Source organism: Oncorhynchus nerka, unplaced genomic scaffold, assembly GCF_034236695.1.
Source record: "Oncorhynchus nerka isolate Pitt River unplaced genomic scaffold, Oner_Uvic_2.0 unplaced_scaffold_1607, whole genome shotgun sequence".
Taxonomy (NCBI): Eukaryota; Metazoa; Chordata; class Actinopteri; order Salmoniformes; family Salmonidae; genus Oncorhynchus; species Oncorhynchus nerka.
The window spans coordinates 47,501-72,815 of NW_027039708.1; the positions used below are offsets into that span (position 1 = coordinate 47,501).

The window sequence follows — 25,315 nt, forward strand, 5'->3', positions numbered from 1 at the left end:
TTATAACAGGATACACCTGGTGTACACCGTCAGTTTATAACAGGATACACCCAGTTTATAACAGGATACACCTGTCAGTTTATAACAGGATACACCTGGTGTACACCGTCAGTTTATAACAGGATACACCTGGTGTGTCAGTTTATAACAGGATACACCTGGTGTCAGTTTATAACAGGATACACCTGGTGTCAGTTTATAACAGGATACACCTGGTGTACAGTTTATAACAGGATACACCTGGTGTCAGTTTATAACAGGATACACCTGGTGTGTCAGTTTTTATAACAGGATACACCTGGTGTCAGTTTATAACAGGATACACCTGGTGTCAGTTTATAACAGGATACACCTGGTGTCAGTTTATAACAGGATACACCTGGTGTCAGTTTATAACAGGATACACCTGTCAGTTTATAACAGGTGTCAGTTTATAACAGGATACACCTGGTGTCAGTTTATAACAGGATACACCTGGTGTACACCGTCAGTTTATAACAGGATACACCTGGTGTCAGTTTATAACAGGATACACCTGGTGTACACCGTCAGTTTATAACAGGATACACCTGGTGTACACCGTCAGTTTATAACAGGATACACCTGGTGTACACCGTCAGTTTATAACAGGATACACCTGGTAACAGGTACACCTGGTCAGTTTATAACAGGATACACCTGGTGTCAGTTTATAACAGGATACACCTGGTGTCACCGTCAGTTTATAACAGGATACACCTGGTTAGTTTAACAGGATACACCTGGTGTCAGTTTATAACAGGATACACCTGGTGTCAGTTTATAACAGGATACACCTGGTGTCAGTTTATAACAGGATACACCTGGTGTGTCAGTTTATAACAGGATACACCTGGTGTCAGTTTATAACAGGATACACCTGGTGTACAGTCAGTACACCTGGTTATAACAGGATACACCTGGTGTACACCGTCAGTTTATAACAGGATACACCTGGTGGTCAGTTTATAACAGGATACACCTGGGTGTCAGTTTATAACAGGATACACCTGGTGTCAGTTTATAACAGGATACACCTGGTGTCAGTTTATAACAGGACCTGGTGTACACCTGTTTATAACAGGATACACCTGGTGTCAGTTTATAACAGGATACACCTGGTGTCAGTTTATAACAGGATACACCAGGAGGATACACCTGTGTGTCAGTTTATAACAGGATACACCTGGTGTCAGTTTATAACAGGATACACCTGGTGTCAGTTTATAACAGGATACACCTGTGTGTCAGTTTATAACAGGATACACCTGGTGTACACCTGGTATAACAGGTCAGTTTATAACAGGATACACCTGGTGTACACCGTCAGTTTATAACAGGATACACCTGGTGTCAGTTTATAACAGGATACACCTGGTGTCAGTTTATAACAGGATACACCTGGTGTACACCGTCAGTTTATAACAGGATACACCTGGTGTCAGTTTATAACAGGATACACCTGGTGTCAGTTTATAACAGGATACACCTGGTGTACACCGTCAGTTTATAACAGGATACACCTGGTGTCAGTTTATAACAGGATACACCTGGTGTACACCGTCAGTTTATAACAGGATACACCTGGTGTCAGTTTATAACAGGATACACCTGGTGTACACCGTCAGTTTATAACAGGATACACCTGGTGTACACCGTCAGTTTATAACAGGATACACCTGTTTATAACAGGATACACCTGGTGTGTCAGTTTATAACAGGATACACCTGGTGTACACCGTCAGTTTATAACAGGATACACCAGGATACACCTGGTGTCAGTTTATAACAGGATACACCTGGTGTACACCGTCAGTTTATAACAGGATACACCTGTGTGTCAGTTTATAACAGGATACACAGTTTATGGTGATACACCTGGTGTGTCAGTTTATAACAGGATACACCTGGTGTACACCGTCAGTTTATAACAGGATACACCTGGTGTCAGTTTATAACAGGATACACCTGGTGTACACCTGGTGTACACCGTCAGTTTATAACAGGATACACCTGGTGTCAGTTTATAACAGGATACACCTGGTGTACACCGTCAGTTTATAACAGGATACACCTGGTGTCAGTTTATAACAGGATACACCTGTCAGTTTATAACAGGATACACCTGTGTACACCGTCAGTTTATAACAGGATACACCTGTCAGTTTATAACAGGTACACCCGTCAGTTTATAACAGGATACACCTGGTGTACACCGTCAGTTTATAACAGGGTACACCTGGTGTACACCGTCAGTTTATAACAGGATACACCTGGTGTCAGTTTATAACAGGATACACCTGGTGTACACCGTCAGTTTATAACAGGATACACCTGGTGTACACCGTCAGTTTATAACAGGATACACCTGGTGTACACCGTCAGTTTATAACAGGATACACCTGGTGTACACCGTTTATAACAGTTTATAACAGGATACACCTGGTGTACACCGTCAGTTTATAACAGGATACAGGTTTATAACAGGATACACCTGGTGTACACCGTCAGTTTATAACAGGATACACCTGGTGTCAGTTTATAACAGGATACACCTGGTGTACACCTGGTCAGTTTATAACAGGATACACCTGGTGTACACCTGGTGTCAGTTTATAACAGGATACACCTGGTGTACACCGTCAGTTTATAACAGGATACACCTGGTGTGTCAGTTTATAACAGGATACACCTGGTGTCAGTTTATAACAGGATACACCTGGTGTCAGTTTATAACAGGATACACCTGGTGTACACCGTCAGTTTATAACTGGATACACCTGGTGTCAGTTTATAACAGGATACACCTGGTGTCAGTTTATAACAGGATACACCTGGTGTCAGTTTATAACAGGATACACCTGGTCAGTTTATAACAGGATACACCGTCAGTTTATAACAGGATACACCTGGTGTCAGTTTATAACAGGATACACCTGGTGTCAGTTTATAACAGGATACACCTGGTGTCAGTTTATAACAGGATACACCTGGTGTTTATAACAGGATACACCGTCAGTTTATAACAGGATACACCTGGAGTCAGTTTATAACAGGGTACACCTGGTGTACACCGTCAGTTTATAACAGGATACACCTGGTGTACACCGTCAGTTTATAACAGGATACACCTGGTGTCAGGTTATAACAGGATACACCTGGTGTACACCGTCAGTTTATAACAGGATACACCTGGTGTCAGTTTATAACAGGATACACCTGGTGTCAGTTTATAACAGGATACACCTGGTGTACACCGTCAGTTTATAACAGGATACACCTGGTGTACACCGTCAGTTTATAACAGGATACGCCTGGTGTCAGTTTATAACAGGATACACCCGGTGTACACCGTCAGTTTATAACAGGATACACCTGGTGTCAGTTTATAACAGGATACACCTGGAGTCAGTTTATAACAGGGTACACCTGGTGTCAGTTTATAACAGGATACACCTGGTATCAGTTTATAACAGGGTACACCTGGTGTACACCGTCAGTTTATACAGGATACACCTGGTGTCAGTTTATAACAGGATACACCTGGAGTCAGTTTATACAGGATACACCTGGTGTCAGTTTATACAGGATACACCTGGTGTCAGTTTATAACAGGATACACCTGGAGTCAGTTTATAACAGGGTACACCTGGTGTCAGTTTATAACAGGATACACCTGGTATCAGTTTATAACATGGTACACCTGGTGTACACCGTCAGTTTATACAGGGTACACCTGGTGTACACCGTCAGTTTATAACAGGATACACCTGGTGTCAGTTTATAACAGAATACACCTGGTGTCAGTTTATAACAGGATACACCTGGTGTCAGTTTATAACAGGATACACCTGGTGTACACCGTCAGTTTATAACAGGATACACCTGGTGTCAGTTTATAACAGGATACACCTGGTGTACACCGTCTGTTTATAACAGGATACACCTGGTGTACACCGTCAGTTTATAACAGGATACACCTGGTGTACACCGTCAGTTTATAACAGGATACACCTGGTGTACACCGTCAGTTTATAACAGGATACACCTGGTGTACACCGTCAGTTTATAACAGGATACACCTGGTGTACACCGTCAGTTTATAACAGGATACACCTGGTGTACACCGTCAGTTTATAACAGGATACACCTGGTGTACACCGTCAGTTTATAACAGGATACACCTGGTGTACACCGTCAGTTTATAACAGGATACACCTGGTGTACACCGTCAGTTTATAACAGGATACACCTGGTGTCAGTTTATAACAGGATACACCTGGTGTCAGTTTATAACAGGATACACCTGGTGTCAGTTTATAACAGGATACACCTGGTGTACACCGTCAGTTTATAACAGGATACACCTGGTGTCAGTTTATAACAGGATACACCTGGTGTCAGTTTATAACAGGATACACCTGGTGTCAGTTTATAACAGGATACACCTGGTGTCAGTTTATAACAGGATACACCTGGTGTCAGTTTATAACAGGATACACCTGGTGTCAGTTTATAACAGGATACACCTGGTGTACACCGTTAGTTTATAACAGGATACACCTGGTGTCAGTTTATAACAGGATACACCTGGTGTACACCGTCAGTTTATAACAGGATACACCTGGTGTCAGTTTATAACAGGATACACCTGGAGAACACCGTCAGTTTATAACAGGGTACACCTGGAGAACACCGTCAGCTTATAACAGGGTACACCTGGTGTACACCGTCAGTTTATAACAGGGTACACCTGGTGTACACCGTCAGTTTATAACAGGATACACCTGGTGTACACCGTCAGTTTATAACAGGATACACCTGGTGTACACCGTCAGTTTATAACAGGATACACCTGGTGTACACCGTCAGTTTATAACAGGATACACCTGGTGTACACCGTCAGTTTATAACAGGATACACCTGGTGTCAGTTTATAACAGGATACACCTGGTGTACCCCGTCAGTTTATAACAGGATACACCTGGTGTCAGTTTATAACAGGATACACCTGGTGTCAGTTTATAACAGGATACACCTGGTGTCAGTTTATAACAGGACACACCTGGTGTCAGTTTATAACAGGATACACCTGGTGTACACCGTCAGTTTATAACAGGATACACCTGGAGTCAGTTTATAACAGGATACACCTGGTGTCAGTTTATAACAGGATACACCTGGTGTCAGTTTATAACAGTTTATAACAGGATACACCTGGTGTCAGTTTATAACAGGATACACCTGGTGTCAGTTTATAACAGGATACACCTGGTGTCAGTTTATAACAGTTTATAACAGGATACACCTGGTGTCAGTTTATAACAGGATACACCTGGTGTCAGTTTATAACAGGATACACCTGGTGTCAGTTTATAACAGGATACACCTGGTGTCAGTTTATAACAGGATACACCTGGTGTCAGTTTATAACAGGATACACCTGGTGTCAGTTTATAACAGGATACACCTGGTGTACACCGTCAGTTTATAACAGGATACACCTGGTGTACACCGTCAGTTTATAACAGGATACACCTGGTGTACACCGTCAGTTTATAACAGGATACACCTGGTGTACACCGTCAGTTTATAACAGGATACACCTGGTGTACACCGTCAGTTTATAACAGGATACACCTGGTGTACACCGTCAGTTTATAACAGGATAACAGGTTTATAACAGGACACCTGGTGTACACCGTCAGTTTATAACAGGATACACCTGGTGTACACCGTCAGTTTATAACAGGATACACCTGGTGTACACCGTCAGTTTATAACAGGATACACCTGGTGTCAGTTTATAACAGGATACACCTGGTGTCAGTTTATAACAGGATACACCTGGTGTACACCGTCAGTTTATAACAGGATACACCTGGTGTACACCGTCAGTTTATAACAGGATACACCTGGTGTCAGTTTATAACAGGATACACCTGGTGTCAGTTTATAACAGGATACACCTGGTGTCAGTTTATAACAGGATACACCTGGTGTCAGTTTATAACAGGATACACCTGGTGTACACCGTCAGTTTATAACAGGATACACCTGGTGTCAGTTTATAACAGGATACACCTGGAGTACACCGTCAGTTTATAACAGGATACACCTGGAGAACACCGTCAGTTTACCTGGAGAACAACAGGGTACACCTGGTGTACACCGTCAGTTTATAACAGGGTACACCTGGTGTACACCGTCAGTTTATAACAGGATACACCTGGTGTACACCGTCAGTTTATAACAGGATACACCTGGTGTACACCGTCAGTTTATAACAGGATACACCTGGTGTACACCGTCAGTTTATAACAGGATACACCTGGTGTCAGTTTATAACAGGATACACCTGGTGTCAGTTTATAACAGGATACACCTGGTGTACACCGTCAGTTTATAACAGGATACACCTGGTGTACACCGTCAGTTTATAACAGGATACACCTGGTGTCAGTTTATAACAGGATACACCTGGTGTACCCCGTCAGTTTATAACAGGATACACCTGGTGTCAGTTTATAACAGGATACACCTGGTGTCAGTTTATAACAGGATACACCTGGTGTCAGTTTATAACAGGACACACCTGGTGTCAGTTTATAACAGGATACACCTGGTGTACACCGTCAGTTTATAACAGGATACACCTGGAGTCAGTTTATAACAGGATACACCTGGTGTCAGTTTATAACAGGATACACCTGGTGTCAGTTTATAACAGTTTATAACAGGATACACCTGGTGTCAGTTTATAACAGGATACACCTGGTGTCAGTTTATAACAGGATACACCTGGTGTCAGTTTATAACAGTTTATAACAGGATACACCTGGTGTCAGTTTATAACAGGATACACCTGGTGTCAGTTTATAACAGTTTATAACAGGATACACCTGGTGTCAGTTTATAACAGGATACACCTGGTGTCAGTTTATACAGGATACACCTGGTGTACACCGTCAGTTTATAACAGGATACACCTGGTGTCAGTTTATAACAGGATACACCTGGTGTCAGTTTATAACAGGATACACCTGGTGTCAGTTTATACAGGATACACCTGGTGTACACCGTCAGTTTATAACAGGATACACCTGGTGTCAGTTTATAACAGTTTATAACAGGATACACCTGGTGTCAGTTTATAACAGGATACACCTGGTGTCAGTTTATAACAGTTTATAACAGGATACACCTGGTGTCAGTTTATAACAGGATACACCTGGTGTCAGTTTATAACTGGATACACCTGGAGTCAGTTTATAACAGGATACACCTGGTGTCAGTTTATAACAGGATACACCTGGTGTCAGTTTATAACAGGAACACCTGGTGTCAGTTTATAACAGGATACACCTGGTGTCAGTTTATAACAGTTTATAACAGGATACACCTGGTGTACACCAGTTCTACAGATTCAGGGTGGAATACTTTAGTCACTACTTTAAATATTCAAATTCTTCTATCAATGGAGCTCTCCCTCTCTCTGTGTATTTGTGTTACTGTAACAGTAAACTGTGTGTGCAGGGATGTGAACCGGTGCCTGATGGAGCTGTGTGTGATGGCGTATGGGTGCGTGACGGCGTGTGCGAGGAGTGTGTGTGGCGTGCTGCCGTACCTACCCTACAGTAAACAGTGTAAGATGAGGAAACGGGGATCCGTCGTCTGTAAGCTGATCGCCTCTCTGATGTGCAGGGCAGGTGAGACAAAACGTTATGTTTATACCTACTACACTACCCACAACCCCCTCCTACTACAGTACATACAGGAGGAGGTAGGACTACACTACCCACAACCCCCTGATCGCCTCTCTGATGTGCAGGGCAGGTGAGACAAAACGTTATGTTTATACCTACTACACTACCCACAACCCCCTCCTACTACAGTACATACAGGAGGAGGTAGGACTACACTACCCACAACCCCCTGATCGCCTCTCTGATGTGCAGGGCAGGTGAGACAACACATTATGTTTATACCTACTACACTACCCACAACCCCCTCCTACTACATTACATACAGGAGGAGGTAGGACTACACTACCCACAACCCCCTCCTACTACATTACATACAGGAGGAGGTAGGACTACACTACCCACAACCCCCTCCTACTACAGTACATACAGGAGGAGGTAGGACTACACTACCCACAACCCCCTACTACTACAGTACATACAGGAGGAGGTAGGACTACACTACCCACAACCCCCTACTACTACAGTACATACAGGAGGAGGTAGGACTACACTACCCACAACCCCCTGATTGCCTCTCTGATGTGCAGGGCAGGTGAGACAAAACGTTATGTTACCCACAACCCCCTCCTACCATACAGTAGGAGGTAGGACACTACCCACAACCCCTCCTACTACATTACATACAGGAGGAGGTAGGACTACACTACCCACAACCCCCTACTACTACAGTACATACAGGAGGAGGTAGGACTACACTACCCACAACCCCCTGATCGCCTCTCTGATGTGCAGGGCAGGTGAGACAAAACGTTATGTTTATACCTACTACACTACCCACAACCCCCTCCTACTACATTACATACAGGAGGAGGTAGGACTACACTACCCACAACCCCCTGATCGCCTCTCTGATGTGCAGGGCAGGTGAGACAACACATTATGTTTATACCTACTACACTACCCACAACCCCCTCCTACTACATTACATACAGGAGGAGGTAGGACTACACTACCCACAACCCCCTCCTCTCTGATGTGCAGGGCAGGTGAGACAACACATTATGTTTATACCTACTACACTACCCACAACCCCCTCCTACTACAGTACATACAGGAGGAGGTAGGACTACACTACCCACAACCCCCTCCTCTCTGATGTGCAGGGCAGGTGAGACAACACATTATGTTTATACCTACTACACTACCCACAACCCCCTCCTACTACAGTACATACAGGAGGAGGTAGGACTACACTACCCACAACCCCCTCCTCTCTGATGTGCAGGGCAGGTGAGACATTATGTTTATAATCTAAATGTGTTGGAGATAACGGTTCATCTACACTGTGTTAGGTCTGACGTACGTGTGTGTGTGTGTTAGGTCTGACGTACGTGTGTGTGTGTGTGTGTTAGGTCTGGCGTACGTGTGTGTGTGTGTGTGTTAGGTCTGACGTACGTGTGTGTGTGTGTTAGGTCTGACGTACGTGTGTGTGTGTGTGTGTTAGGTCTGACGTACGTGTGTGTGTGTGTGTGTTAGGTCTGACGTACGTGTGTGTGTGTGTGTGTTAGGTCTGACGTACGTGTGTGTGTGTGTTAGGTCTGACGTACGTGTGTGTGTGTGTGTTAGGTCTGACGTACGTGTGTGTGTGTGTGTGTGTGTGTTAGGTCTGACGTACGTGTGTGTGTGTGTGTGTGTGTGTGTGTGTTAGGTCTGACGTACGTGTGTGTGTGTGTGTGTGTGTGTGTGTAGGTCTGTGTGTGTGTGTGTGTGTGTGTGTGTGTGTGTACGTGTGTGTTGGTGTGTGTGTGTGTGTGTGTTAGGTGACGTGTGTGTGTGTGTGTTAGGTCTGACGTACGTGTGTGTGTGTGTGTGTTAGGTCTGACGTACGTGTGTGTGTGTGTGTGTGTGTGTGTGTTAGGTCTGACGTACGTGTGTGTGTGTGTTAGGTCTGACGTACGTGTGTGTGTGTGTTAGGTCTGACGTACGTGTGTGTGTGTGTTAGGTCTGACGTACGTGTGTGTGTGTGTTAGGTCTGACGTACGTGTGTGTGTGTGTTAGGTCTGACGTACGTGTGTGTGTGTGTTAGGTCTGACGTACGTGTGTGTGTGTGTGTGTTAGGTCTGACGTACGTGTGTGTGTGTGTGTGTTAGGTCTGACGTACGTGTGTGTGTGTGTGTGTTAGGTCTGACGTACGTGTGTGTGTGTGTGTGTTAGGTCTGACGTACGTGTGTGTGTGTTAGGTCTGACGTACGTGTGTGTGTGTGTGTGTTAGGTCTGACGTACGTGTGTGTGTGTGTGTGTTAGGTCTGACGTACGTGTGTGTGTGTGTGTGTTAGGTCTGACGTACGTGTGTGTGTGTGTGTGTTAGGTCTGACGTACGTGTGTGTGTGTGTGTGTTAGGTCTGACGTACGTGTGTGTGTGTGTGTGTGTTAGGTCTGACGTACGTGTGTGTGTGTGTGTGTTAGGTCTGACGTACGTGTGTGTGTGTGTGTGTGTGTTAGGTCTGACGTACGTGTGTGTGTGTGTGTGTTAGGTCTGACGTACGTGTGTGTGTGTGTTAGGTCTGACGTACGTGTGTGTGTGTGTTAGGTCTGACGTACGTGTGTGTGTGTGTGTGTGTGTTAGGTCTGACGTACGTGTGTGTGTGTGTGTGTGTGTGTGTGTTAGGTCTGACGTACGTGTGTGTGTGTGTGTGTGTGTGTGTGTGTGTGTGTGTGTGTGTGTGTGTGTGTGTGTGTGTTAGGTCTGACGTGTGTGTGTGTGTGTGTGTGTGTGTGTGTGTGTGTGTGTTGGTCTGACGTGTGTGTGTGTGTGTGTGTGTGTTAGGTCTGACGTACGTGTGTGTGTGTGTGTGTGTGTGTTAGGTCTGACGTGTGTGTGTGTGTGTGTGTGTGTGTGTGTGTGTGTGTGTGTGTGTTAGGTCTGACGTACGTGTGTGTGTGTGTGTGTGTTAGGTCTGACGTACGTGTGTGTGTGTGTGTGTGTGTGTGTGTGTGTGTGTGTGTTAGGTCTGACGTACGTGTGTGTGTGTGTGTGTGTGTGTGTTAGGTCTGACGTACGTGTGTGTGTGTGTGTGTGTGTGTGTGTGTGTGTGTGTGTGTGTGTTAGGTCTGACGTACGTGTGTGTGTGTGTGTGTTAGGTCTGACGTACGTGTGTGTGTGTGTGTGTGTGTGTGTGTGTGTGTGTGTGTGTTAGGTCTGATGTGTGTGTGTGTGTGTGTGTGTGTGTGTGTGTGTGTGTGTGTGTGTTAGGTCTGACGTGTACGTGTGTGTGTGTGTGTGTGTGTGTGTGTGTGTGTGTGTGTGTGTGTGTTAGGTCTGACGTACGTGTGTGTGTGTGTGTGTGTGTGTTACGTCTGACGTACGTGTGTGTGTGTGTGTGTGTGTGTGTGTGTGTGTGTGTGTGTAGGTCTGACGTACGTGTGTGTGTGTGTGTGTGTGTGTGTGTGTGTGTGTGTTAGGTCTGACGTACGTGTGTGTGTGTGTGTCTGTGTGTGTGTAGGTCTGACGTACGTGTGTGTGTGTGTGTGTGTGTGTGTGTGTGTGTGTGTGTGTAGGTCTGACCCATCTCATCACTGTGGATCTTCATCAGAAGGAGATTCAGGGCTTCTTCAACATCCCAGTAGACAACCTGAGAGCTTCTCCCTTCCTACTGCAGTACATACAGGAGGAGGTAGGACTACACTACCCACAACCCCCTCCTACTGCAGTACATACAGGAGGAGGTAGGACTACACTACCCACAACCCCCTCCTACTGCAGTACATACAGGAGGAGGTAGGACTACACTACCCACAACCCCCTCCTACTACAGTACATACAGGAGGTAGGACTACACTACCCACAACCCCCTCCTACTACAGTACATACAGGAGGAGGTAGGACTACACTACCCACAACCCCCTACTACTACAGTACATACAGGAGGAGGGAGGATTACACTACCCACAACCCCCTCCTACTGCAGCACATACAGGAGGAAGTAGGACTACACTACCCACAACCCCCTCCTACTACAGTACATACAGTAGGAGGTAGGACTACACTACCCACAACCCCCTCCTACTACAGTACATACAGGAGGTAGGACTACACTACCCACAACCCCCTCCTACTACAGTACATACAGGAGGAGGTAGGACTACACTACCCACAACCCCCTACTACTACAGTACATACAGGAGGAGGGAGGATTACACTACCCACAACCCCCTCCTACTGCAGCACATACAGGAGGAAGTAGGACTACACTACCCACAACCCCCTCCTACTACAGTACATACAGTAGGAGGTAGGACTACACTACCCACAACCCCCTCCTACTACAGTACATACAGGAGGAGGTAGGACTACACTACCCACAACCCCCTACTACTACAGTACATACAGGAGGAGGTAGGACTACACTACCCACAACACCCTACTACTACAGTACATACAGGAGGAGGTAGGACTACACTACCCACAACCCCCTCCTACTACAGTACATACAGGAGGTAGGACCACACTACCCACAACCCCCTCCTACTACAGTACATACAGGAGGAGGGAGGATTACACTACCCACAACCCCCTCCTACTGCAGCACATACAGGAGGAAGTAGGACTACACTACCCACAACCCCCTACTACTACAGTACATACAGCAGGAGGTAGGACTACACTACCCACAACCCCCTCCTACTACAGTACATACAGGAGGAGGTAGGACTACACTACCCACAACCCCCTACTACTACAGTACATACAGGAGGAGGTAGGACTACACTACCCACAACCCCCTCCTACTACAGTACATACAGGAGGAGGTAGGACTACACTACCCACAATCCCCTCCTACTGCAGTACATACAGGAGGAGGTAGGACTACACTACCCACAACCCCCTACTACTACAGTACATACGAGGAGGTAGGACTACACTACCCACAACCCCTACTACTACAGTACATACAGGAGGAGGTAGGACTACACTACCCACAACCCCCTCCTACTACAGTACATACAGGAGGTAGGACTACACTACCCACAACCCCCTACTACTACAGTACATACAGGAGGTAGGACTACACTACCCACAACCCCCTACTACTACAGTACATACAGGAGGAGGTAGGGCTACACTACCCACAACCCCCTCCTACTACAGTACATACAGGAGGAGGTAGGACTACACTACCCACAACCCCCTCCTACTACAGTACATACAGGAGGTAGGACCACACTACCCACAACCCCCTACTACTACAGTACATACAGGAGGAGGGAGGACTACACTACCCACAACCCCCTCCTACTACAGTACATACAGGAGGAGGAAGGACTACGCTACCCACAACCCCCTCCTACTACAGTACATACAGGAGGAGGAAGGACTATGCTACCCACAACCCCCTACTACTACAGTACATACAGGAGGAAGGTAGGACTACACTACCCACAACCCCTACTACTACAGTACATACAGGAGGAGGTAGGACTACACTACCCACAACCCCTACTACTACAGTACATACAGGAGGAGGTAGGACTACACTACCCACAACCCCTCCTACTACAGTACATACAGGAGGTAGGACTACACTACCCACAACCCCCTACTACTACAGTACATACAGGAGGTAGGACTACACTACCCACAACCCCCTACTACTACAGTACATACAGGAGGAGGTAGGGCTACACTACCCACAACCCCTCCTACTACAGTACATACAGGAGGAGGTAGGACTACACTACCCACAACCCCTCCTACACAGTACATACAGGAGGAAGGTAGGACTACACTACCCACAACCCCTACTACTACAGTACATACAGGAGGAGGTAGGACTACACTACCCACAACCCCCTACTACTACAGTACATACAGGAGGAGGTAGGACTACACTACCCACAACCCCCTCCTACTACAGTACATACAGGAGGTAGGACTACACTACCCACAACCCCCTACTACTACAGTACATACAGGAGGTAGGACTACACTACCCACAACCCCCTACTACTACAGTACATACAGGAGGAGGTAGGGCTACACTACCCACAACCCCCTCCTACTACAGTACATACAGGAGGAGGTAGGACTACACTACCCACAACCCCCTCCTACTACAGTACATACAGGAGGTAGGACCACACTACCCACAACCCCCTACTACTACAGTACATACAGGAGGAGGGAGGACTACACTACCCACAACCCCCTCCTACTACAGTACATACAGGAGGAGGAAGGACTACGCTACCCACAACCCCCTCCTACTACAGTACATACAGGAGGAGGAAGGACTATGCTACCCACAACCCCCTACTACTACAGTACATACAGGAGGAAGGTAGGACTACACTACCCACAACTCCCTACTACTACAGTACATACAGGAGGAGGTAGGACTACACTACCCACAACCCCCTACTACTACAGTACATACAGGAGGAGGTAGGACTACACTACCCACAACCCCCTCCTACTACAGTACATACAGGAGGACAGTAAGGACTACACTACCCACAACCCCCTCCTACTACAGTACATACAGGAGGAGGAAGGACTACGCTACCCACAACCCCCTCCTACTACAGTACATACAGGAGGAGTTAAGCTGTAGATTCTAGACTCTACTACCCATAACTCCTTGTTGTCTCCCTGTAGATTCTAAACTCCACTACCCATAACTCCTTGTTGTCTCCCTGTAGATTCCGAACTCCACTACCCATAACTCCTTGTTGTCTCCCTGTAGATTCCGAACTCCACTACCCATAACTCCTTGTTGTCTCCCTGTAGATTCCAGACTACACTACCCATAACTCCTTGTTGTCTCCCTGTAGATTCCAGACTAAACTACCCATAACTCCTTGTTGTCTCCCTGTAGATTCCAGACTACACTACCCATAACTCCTTGTTGTCTCCCTGTAGATTCCAGACTACACTACCCATAACTCCTTGTTGTCTCCCTGTAGATTCCAGACTACACTACCCATAACTCCTTGTTGTCTCCCTGTAGATTCCAGACTACACTACCCATAACTCCTTGTTGTCTCCCTGTAGATTCCAGACTACACTACCCATAACTCCTTGTTGTCTCCTGTCTCTAGTCTATTCCAGACTCATTTCCATAATGCCGTTATCGTGGCCAAATCACCGTCCTCCGCTAAGAGGTGAGTTACCCTGACGCTCATTTCTCTGTCTCTCTGTCTCTCTGTCTCTAAGAGGTGAGTTACCCTGACGCTCATTTCTCTGTCTCTCTGTCTCTGTCTCTAAGAGGTGAGTTACCCTGACGCTCATTTCTCTGTCTCTCTGTCTCTAAGAGGTGAGTTACCCTGACGCTCATTTCTCTGTCTCTCTGTCTCTAAGAGGTGAGTTACCCTGACGCTCATTCCTCTGTCTCTCTGTCTCTCTGTCTCTAAGAGGTGAGTTACCCTGACGCTCATTTCTCTGTCTCTCTGTCTCTAAGAGGTGAGTTACCCTGACGCTCATTCCTCTGTCTCTCTGTCTCTCTGTCTCTAAGAGGTGAGTTACCCTGACGCTCATTTCTCTGTCCCTCTGTCTCTGTCTCTAAGAGGTGAGTTACCCTGACGCTCATTTCTCTGTCTCTCTGTCTCTGTCTCTGTCTCTGTCTCTAAGATGTGAGTTACCCTGACGCTCATTTCTCTGTCTCTCTGTCTCTGTCCCTCTGTCTCTAAGAGGTGAGTTACCCTGACGCTCATTTCTCTGTCTCTCTGTCTCTGTCTCTCTGTCTCTGTCTCTCTGTCTCTGTCTCTAAGAGGTGAGTTACCCTGACGCTCATTTCTCTGTCTCTCTGTCTCTGTCTCTAAGAGGTGAGTTACCCTGACGCTCATTTCTCTGTCTCTCTGTCTCTGTCTCTCTGTCTCTGTCTCTAAGAGGTGAGTTACCCTGACGCTCATTCCTCTGTCTCTCTGTCTCTGTCTCTCTGTCTCTGTCTCTAAGAGGTGAGTTACCCTGACGCTCATTTCTCTGTCTCTCTGTCTCTGTCTCTCTGTCTCTGTCTCTAAGAGGTGAGTTACCCTGACGCTCATTTCTCTGTCTCTCTGTCTCTGTCTCTCTGTCTCTGTCTCTAAGAGGTGAGTTACCCTGACGCTCATTTCTCTGTCTCTCTGTCTCTCTGTCTCTGTCTCTAAGAGGTGAGTTACCCTGACGCTCATTTCTCTGTCCCTCTGTCTCTCTGTCTCTAAGAGGTGAGTTACCCTGACGCTCATTTCTCTGTCTCTCTGTCTCTCTGTCTCTGTCTCTAAGAGGTGAGTTACCCTGACACTCATTCCTCTGTCTCTGTCTCTCTGTCTCTAAGAGGTGAGTTACCCTGACGCTCATTTCTCTGTCTCTCTGTCTCTGTCGCTAAGAGGTGAGTTACCCTGACGCTCATTCCTCTGTCTCTCTGTCTCTGTCTCTAAGAGGTGAGTTACCCTGACGCTCATTTCTCTGTCTCTCTCTGTCTCTGTCTCTGTCTCTAAGAGGTGAGTTACCCTGACGCTCATTTCTCTGTCTCTCTGTCTCTGTCTCTAAGAGGTGAGTTACCCTGACACTCATTTCTCTGTCCCTCTGTCTCTGTCTCTGTCTCTAAGAGGTGAGTTACCCTGACGCTCATTTCTCTGTCTCTCTGTCTCTGTCTCTCTGTCTCTAAGAGGTGAGTTACCCTGACGCTCATTTCTCTGTCTCTCTGTCTCATTCCTCTGTCTCTGTCTCTAAGAGATGAGTTACCCTGACGCTCATTTCTCTGTCTCTCTGTCTCATTCCTCTGTCTCTGTCTCTAAGAGGTGAGTTACCCTGACGCTCATTCCTCTGTCTCTGTCTCTAAGAGGTGAGTTACCCTGACGCTCATTCCTCTGTCTCTCTGTCTCTAAGAGGTGAGTTACCCTGACACTCATTCCTCTGTCTCTCTGTCTCTGTCTCTAAGAGGTGAGTTACCCTGACGCTCATTTCTCTGTCTCTCTGTCTCTGTCTCTAAGAGGTGAGTTACCCTGACGCTCATTTCTCTGCCTCTCTGTCTCTGTCTCTCTGTCTCTGTCTCTAAGAGGTGAGTTACCCTGACGCTCATTTCTCTGTCTCTCTGTCTCATTCCTCTGTCTCTAAGAGGTGAGTTACCCTGACACTCATTCCTCTGTCTCTGTCTCTAAGAGGTGAGTTACCCTGACGCTCATTCCTCTGTCTCTCTGTCTCTCTGTCTCTAAGAGGTGAGTTACCCTGACGCTCATTCCTCTGTCTCTCTGTCTCTCTGTCTCTAAGAGGTGAGTTACCCTGACGCTCATTTCTCTGTCTCTGTCTCTCTGTCTCTAAGAGGTGAGTTACCCTGACGCTCATTTCTCTGTCTCTCTGTCTCTGTCTCTCTGTCTCTAAGAGGTGAGTTACCCTGACGCTAATTTCTCTGTCTCTCTGTCTCTGTCTCTCTGTCTCTAAGAGGTGAGTTACCCTGACGCTCATTTCTCTGTCCCTCTGTCTCTAAGAGGTGAGTTACCCTGATGCTCATTTCTCTGTCTCTCTGTCTCTAAGAGGTGAGTTACCCTGACGCTCATTCCTCTGTCTCTCTGTCTCTAAGAGGTGAGTTACCCTGACGCTCATTTCTCTGTCTCTGTCTCTAAGAGGTGAGTTACCCTGACGCTCATTTCTCTGTCTCTCTGTCTCTGTCTCTCTGTCTCTAAGAGGTGAGTTACCCTGACACTCATTTCTCTGTCTCTCTGTCTCTGTCTCTCTGTCTCTAAGAGGTGAGTTACCCTGACGCTCATTTCTCTGTCCCTCTGTCTCTCTGTCTCTAAGAGGTGAGTTACCCTGACGCTCATGTCTCTGTCCCTCTGTCTCTCTGTCTCTAAGAGGTGAGTTACCCTGACGCTCATTCCTCTGTCCCTCTGTCTCTCTGTCTCTAAGAGGTGAGTTACCCTGACGCTCATTTCTCTGTCTCTCTGTCTCTCTGTCTCTAAGAGGTGAGTTACCCTGACACTCATTCCTCTGTCCCTCTGTCTCTGTCTCTCTGTCTCTGTCTCTAAGAGGTGAGTTACCCTGACGCTCATTCCTCTGTCTCTCTGTCTCTAAGAGGTGAGTTACCCTGACGCTCATTCCTCTGTCTCTCTGTCTCTCTGTCTCTAAGAGGTGAGTTACCCTGACGCTCATTTCTCTGTCTCTCTGTCTCTGTCTCTCTGTCTCTAAGAGGTGAGTTACCCTGACGCTCATTTCTCTGTCCCTCTGTCTCTCTGTCTCTAAGAGGTGAGTTACCCTGACGCTCATGTCTCTGTCCCTCTGTCTCTCTGTCTCTAAGAGGTGAGTTACCCTGACGCTCATTCCTCTGTCCCTCTGTCTCTCTGTCTCTAAGAGGTGAGTTACCCTGACGCTCATTTCTCTGTCTCTCTGTCTCTCTGTCTCTAAGAGGTGAGTTACCCTGACACTCATTCCTCTGTCCCTCTGTCTCTGTCTCTCTGTCTCTGTCTCTAAGAGGTGAGTTACCCTGACGCTCATTCCTCTGTCTCTCTGTCTCTAAGAGGTGAGTTACCCTGACGCTCATTCCTCTGTCTCTCTGTCTCTCTGTCTCTAAGAGGTGAGTTACCCTGACGCTCATTCTCTGTCTCTCTTCTCTGTCTCTAAGAGGTGAGTTCTGACGCTCATTTCTGTCTCTCTGTCTCTAAGAGGTGAGTTACCCTGACGCTCATTTCTCTGTCTGTCTCTGTCTCTCTGTCTCTACCCTCTCATTTCTCTCTCTGTCTCTCTGTCTCTAAGAGGTGAGTTACCCTGACGCTCATTTCTCTGTCTCTGTCTCTAAGAGGTGAGTTACCCTGACGCTCATTTCTCTGTCTCTCTGTCTCTGTCTCTCTGTCTCTAAGAGGTGAGTTACCCTGACGCTAATTTCTCTGTCTCTCTGTCTCTGTCCCTCTGTCTCTAAGAGGTGAGTTACCCTGACGCTCATTTCTCTTCTCTGTCTCTAAGAGGTGAGTTCCTGTCATTCTCTGTCTCTGTCTCTAAGAGGTGAGTTACCCTGACGCTCATTTCTCTGTCTCTCTGTCTCTGTCTCTAAGAGGTGAGTTACCCTGACGCTCATTCCTCTGTCTCTCTGTCTCTCTGTCTCTGTCTCTAAGAGGTGAGTTACCCTGACCCTCATTTCTCTGTCTCTCTGTCTCTGTCTCTCCATCTCTGTCTCTAAGAGGTGAGTTACCCTGACGCTCATTCCTCTGTCTCTCTGTCTCTGTCTCTAAGAGGTGAGTTACCCTGACACTCATTCCTCTGTCTCTCTGTCTCTGTCTCTAAGAGGTGAGTTACCCTGACGCTCATTCCTCTGTCTCTCTGTCTCTGTCTCTAAGAGGTGAGTTACCCTGACGCTCATTCCTCTGTCTCTCTGTCTCTGTCTCTCTGTCTCTAAGAGGTGAGTTACCCTGACACTCATTCCTCTGTCTCTGTCTCTAAGAGGTGAGTTACCCTGACACTCATTTCTCTGTCTCTCTGTCTCTAAGAGGTGAGTTACCCTGACGCTCATTCCTCTGTCCCTCTGTCTCTCTGTCTCTAAGAGGTGAGTTACCCTGACACTCATTTCTCTGTCTCTCTGTCTCTAAGAGGTGAGTTACCCTGACGCTCATTCCTCTGTCTCTCTGTCTCTCTGTCTCTAAGAGGTGAGTTACCCTGACGCTCATTTCTCTGTCCCTCTGTCTCTCTGTCTCTAAGAGGTGAGTTACCCTGACACTCATTCCTCTGTCCCTCTGTCTCTGTCTCTCTGTCTCTGTCTCTAAGAGGTGAGTTACCCTGACCCTCATTTCTCTGTCTCTCTGTCTCTGTCTCTCCATCTCTGTCTCTAAGAGGTGAGTTACCCTGACACTCATTCCTCTGTCTCTCTGTCTCTGTCTCTAAGAGGTGAGTTACCCTGACGCTCATTCCTCTGTCTCTCTGTCTCTGTCTCTCTGTCTCTAAGAGGTGAGTTACCCTGACACTCATTCCTCTGTCTCTGTCTCTAAGAGGTGAGTTACCCTGACACTCATTTCTCTGTCTCTCTGTCTCTAAGAGGTGAGTTACCCTGACACTCATTCCTCTGTCTCTCTGTCTCTGTCTCTAAGAGGTGAGTTACCCTGACACTCATTCTCTGTCTCTGTCTCTGTCTCTAAGAGGTGAGTTACCCTGACACTCATTTCTCTGTCTCTCTGTCTCTAAGAGGTGAGTTACCCTGACGCTCATTCCTCTGTCCCTCTGTCTCTCTGTCTCTAAGAGGTGAGTTACCCTGACACTCATTTCTCTGTCTCTCTGTCTCTAAGAGGTGAGTTACCCTGACGCTCATTCCTCTGTCTCTCTGTCTCTCTGTCTCTAAGAGGTGAGTTACCCTGACGCTCATTCCTCTGTCTCTCTGTCTCTAAGAGGTGAGTTACCCTGACGCTCATTTCTCTGTCCCTCTGTCTCTCTGTCTCTAAGAGGTGAGTTACCCTGACACTCATTCCTCTGTCCCTCTGTCTCTGTCTCTGTCTCTAAGAGGTGAGTTACCCTGACCCTCATTTCTCTGTCTCTCTGTCTCTGTCTCTCCATCTCTGTCTCTAAGAGGTGAGTTACCCTGACGCTCATTCCTCTGTCTCTCTGTCTCTGTCTCTCTGTCTCTAAGAGGTGAGTTACCCTGACACTCATTTCTCTGTCTCTCTGTCTCTAAGAGGTGAGTTACCCTGACACTCATTCCTCTATCTCTCTGTCTCTGTCTCTAAGAGGTGAGTTACCCTGACGCTCATTCCTCTGTCTCTCTGTCTCTGTCTCTAAGAGGTGAGTTACCCTGACACTCATTCCTCTGTCTCTGTCTCTAAGAGGTGAGTTACCCTGACGCTCATTTCTCTGTCTCTCTGTCTCTGTCTCTAAGAGGTGAGTTACCCTGACGCTCATTTCTCTGTCTCTCTGTCTCTCTGTCTCTGTCTCTAAGAGGTGAGTTACCCTGACACTCATTCCTCTGTCTCTCTGTCTCTCTGTCTCTGTCTCTAAGAGGTGAGTTACCCTGACGCTCATTCCTCTGTCTCTCTGTCTCTCTCTGTCTCTAAGAGGTGAGTTACCCTGACACTCATTCCTCTGTCTCTCTGTCTCTCTGTCTCTAAGAGGTGAGTTACCCTGACACTCATTCCTCTGTCTCTCTGTCTCTGTCTCTCTGTCTCTAAGAGGTGAGTTACCCTGACGCTCATTCCTTAAGTTCACTATGAATTAACACACTACACTCAGTCTGTCTCTCTGTCTCTTTGTCTCTGTCTCTCTGTTAGACACACAGTTCCTGTTAGAGATTCTCTGTCTCTGTCTCTTTGTCTCGGTCTCTCTGTCTCTGTTGTCTAGGGCCCAGTCCCTCGCTGAGAGGTTGCGTGTGTCTATTGCTGTGATCCACGGAGATGCAGAGACGGACCTGCTGGTGAGGACGGCACTCTCCTCCGACAGTCAGAACCACTGGAGGTCTACCTGAACTGCCCTGTAAGAGACACACAGTTCCCTGTTAGAGACACATAGTTCCCTGTTAGAGACACACAGTTCCCTGTAAGAGACACACAGTTCCCTGTTAGAGACACATAGTTCCCTGTTAGAGACACACAGTTCCCTGTAAGAGACACACAGTTCCCTGTTAGAGACACACAGTTCCCTGTTAGAGACACACAGTTCCCTGTAAGAGACACACAGTTCCCTGTAAGAGACACGGAGGTCTACCTGAACTACCCTGTTAGAGACACACAGTTCCCTGTTAGAGACACAGAGGTCTACCTGAACTACCCTGTTAGAGACACACAGTTCCCTGTTAGAGACACGGAGGTCTACCTGAACTACCCTGTTAGAGACACACAGTTCCCTGTTAGAGACACGGAGGTCTACCTGAACTACCCTGTTAGAGACACACAGTTCCCTGTTAGAGACACACAGTTCCCTGTTAGAGACACACAGTTCCCTGTTAGAGACACGGAGGTCTACCTGAACTACCCTGTTAGAGACACACAGTTCCCTGTTAGAGACACACAGTTCCCTGTTAGAGACACACAGTTCCCTGTTAGAGACACACAGTTCTACCTGAACTACCCTGTTAGAGACACACAGTTCCCTGTTAGAGACACGGAGGTCTACCTGAACTACCCTGTTAGAGACACACAGTTCCCTGTTAGAGACACACAGTACCCTGTTAGAGACACACAGTTCCCTGTTAGAGACACACAGTTCCCTGTTAGAGACACACAGTTCCCTGTTAGAGACACACAGTTCCCTGTTAGAGACACACAGTTCCCTGTTAGAGACACACAGTTCCCTGTTAGAGACACACAGTTCTACCTGAACTACCCTGTTAGAGACACACAGTTCCCTGTTAGAGACACACAGTTCTACCTGAACTACCCTGTTAGAGACACACAGTTCCCTGTTAGAGACACACAGTTCTACCTGAACTACCCTGTTAGAGACACACAGTTCCCTGTTAGAGACACACAGTTCCCTGTTAGAGACACGGAGGTCTACCTGAACTACCCTGTTAGAGACACACAGTTCCCTGTTAGAGACACACAGTTCCCTGTTAGAGACACACAGTTCTACCTGAACTACCCTGTTAGAGACACACAGTTCCCTGTTAGAGACACGGAGGTCTACCTGAACTACCCTGTTAGAGACACACAGTTCCCTGTTAGAGACACACAGTTCCCTGAGAGACACTGTTAGAGGTCTACACAGTTCCCTGTTAGAGACACACCTGGTCTACCCTGTTCCCTGTTAGAGACACACAGTTCCCTGTTAGAGACACGGAGGTCTACCTGAACTACCCTGTTAGAGACACACAGTTCCCTGTTAGAGACACACAGTTCTACCTGAACTACCCTGTTAGAGACACACAGTTCCCTGTTAGAGACACACAGGTCTACCTGAACTACCCTGTTAGAGACACACAGTTCCCTGTTAGAGACACACAGTTCCCTGTAAGAGACACACAGTTCCCTGTTAGAGACACACAGTTCTACCTGAACTACCCTGTTAGAGACACACAGTTCCCTAGAGACACACATTCCCTGTTCTCTGTCTCTACCTTAGAGACACGGAGGTCTACCTGAACTACCCTGTTAGAGACACACAGTTCCCTGTTAGAGACACACAGTTCTACCTGAACTACCCTGTTAGACACACAGTTCCCTGTTAGAGACACACAGTTCCCTGTTAGAGACACACAGTTCCCTGTTAGAGACACACAGTTCCCTGTTAGAGACACACAGTTCCCTGTTAGAGACACGGAGGTCTACCTGAACTACCCTGTTAGAGACACACAGTTCCCTGTTAGAGACACAGAGGTCTACCTGAACTACCCTGTTAGAGACACACAGTTCCCTGTTAGAGACACGGAGGTCTACCTGAACTACCCTGTTAGAGACACACAGTTCCCTGTTAGAGACACGGAGGTCTACCTGAACTACCCTGTAAGAGACACACAGTTCCCTGTTAGAGACACGGAGGTCTACCTGAACTACCCTGTTAGAGACACACAGTTCCCTGTAAGAGACACACAGTTCCCTGTAAGAGACACACAGTTCCCTGTTAGAGACACACAGTTCCCTGTTAGAGACACACAGTTCCCTGTTAGAGACACACAGTTCCCTGTAAGAGACACACAGTTCCCTGTTAGAGAGAGAGTTCCCTGTAAGAGACACACAGTTCCCTGTTAGAGACACACAGTTCCCTGTTAGAGACACACAGTTCCCTGTTAGAGACACACAGTTCCCTGTTAGAGACACACAGTTCCCTGTTAGAGACACACAGTTCCCTGTTAGAGACACACAGTTCCCTGTTAGAGACACACAGTTCCCTGTTAGAGACACACAGTTCTACCTGAACTACCCTGTAAGAGACACACAGTTAGAGACACACAGTTCCCTGTTAGAGACCTGTTCCCTGAGACACACAGTTCCCTGTTAGAGACACACAGTTCCCTGTTAGAGACACACAGTTCCCTGTTAGAGACACACAGTTCCCTGTTAGAGACACGGAGGTCTACCTGAACTACCCTGTTAGAGACACACAGTTCCCTGTTAGAGACACACAGTTCCCTGTTAGAGACACACAGTTCCCTGTTAGAGACACACAGTTCCCTGTTAGAGACACACAGTTCCCTGTTAGAGACACACAGTTCCCTGTTAGAGACACACAGTTCTACCTGAACTACCCTGTTAGAGACACACAGTTCCCTGTTAGAGACACGGAGGTCTACCTGAACTACCCTGTAAGAGACATTCAGTTCCCTGTTAGAGACACACAGTTCCCTGTTAGAGACACACAGTTCCCTGTTAGAGACACGGAGGTCTACCTGAACAGTTCCCTGTTAGAGACACACAGTTCCCTGTTAGAGACACGGAGTCTACCTGAACTACCCTGAACTACCCTTAGAGACACACAGTTCCCTGTTAGGGACACACAGTTCCCTGTTAGAGACACACAGTTCTACCTGAACTACCCTGTTAGAGACACACAGTTCCCTGTTAGAGACACACAGTACCCTGTTAGAGACACACAGTTCCCTGTTAGAGACACACAGTTCCCTGTTAGAGACACACAGTTCCCTGTAAGAGACACACAGTTCCCTGTTAGAGACACACAGTTCCCTGTTAGAGACACACAGTTCCCTGTTAGAGACACACAGTTCCTGTTAGGATAAAGACACACAGTTCCCTGTTAGGGACACACAGTTCCCTGTTAGAGACACAGTTCCCTGTTAGAGACAGTCTACCTGAACTACCCTGTTAGAGACACACAGTTCACCTAGACAGTACCCTGTTAGAGACACACAGTTCCCTGTTAGAGACACACAGTTCCCTGTTAGAGACACACAGTTCCCTGTTAGAGACACACAGTTCCCTGTTAGAGACACACAGTTCCCTGTTAGAGACACACAGTTCCTGTTAGAGACACACAGTTCCCTGTTAGAGACACACAGTTCCCTGTTAGAGACACACAGTTCCCTGTTAATCTGACTCTGGGTTCAGTAGATAACGGACTTCATCTGACTGGGTCAGTAGATAAAGGACTTCATCTGACTCTGTTCCCAGTTAGAGAAAGGAGACCATCTGACTCTGGGTCAGTAGATAAAGGGCTTCATCTGACTCTGGGTCAGTAGATAAAGGACTTCATCTGACTCTGGGTCAGTAGATAAAGGACTTCATCTGACTCTGGGTCAGTAGATAAAGGAGACCATCTGACTCTGGGTCAGTAGATAAAGGACTTCATCTGACTCTGGGTCAGTAGATAAAGGACTTCATCTGACTCTGGGTCAGTAGATAAAGGGCCCCATCTGACTCTGGGTCAGTAGATAAAGGACTTCATCTGACTCTGGGTCAGTAGATAAAGGGCCTCATCTGACTCTGGGTCAGTAGATAAAGGAGACCATCTGACTCTGGGTCAGTAGATAAAGGGCCTCATCTGACTCTGGGTCAGTAGATAAAGGACTTCATCTGACTCTGGCTCAGTAGATAAAGGACTTCATCTGACTCTGGGTCAGTAGATAAAGGAGACCATCTGACTCTGGGTCAGTAGATAAAGGGCTTCATCTGACTCTGGGTCAGTAGATAAAGGGCTTCATCTGACTCTGGGTCAGTAGATAAAGGACTTCATCTGACTCTGGGTCAGTAGATAAAGG

The 25,315-nt window shown here is 47.0% G+C and overlaps 1 pseudogene; it reads left to right on the forward strand.

Annotated features, from left to right (window-relative positions):
- LOC135568335 (phosphoribosyl pyrophosphate synthase-associated protein 2-like) overlaps positions 1–25,315 on the forward strand; it is a 56,407-nt pseudogene that overhangs the window by 22,289 nt on the left and 8,803 nt on the right.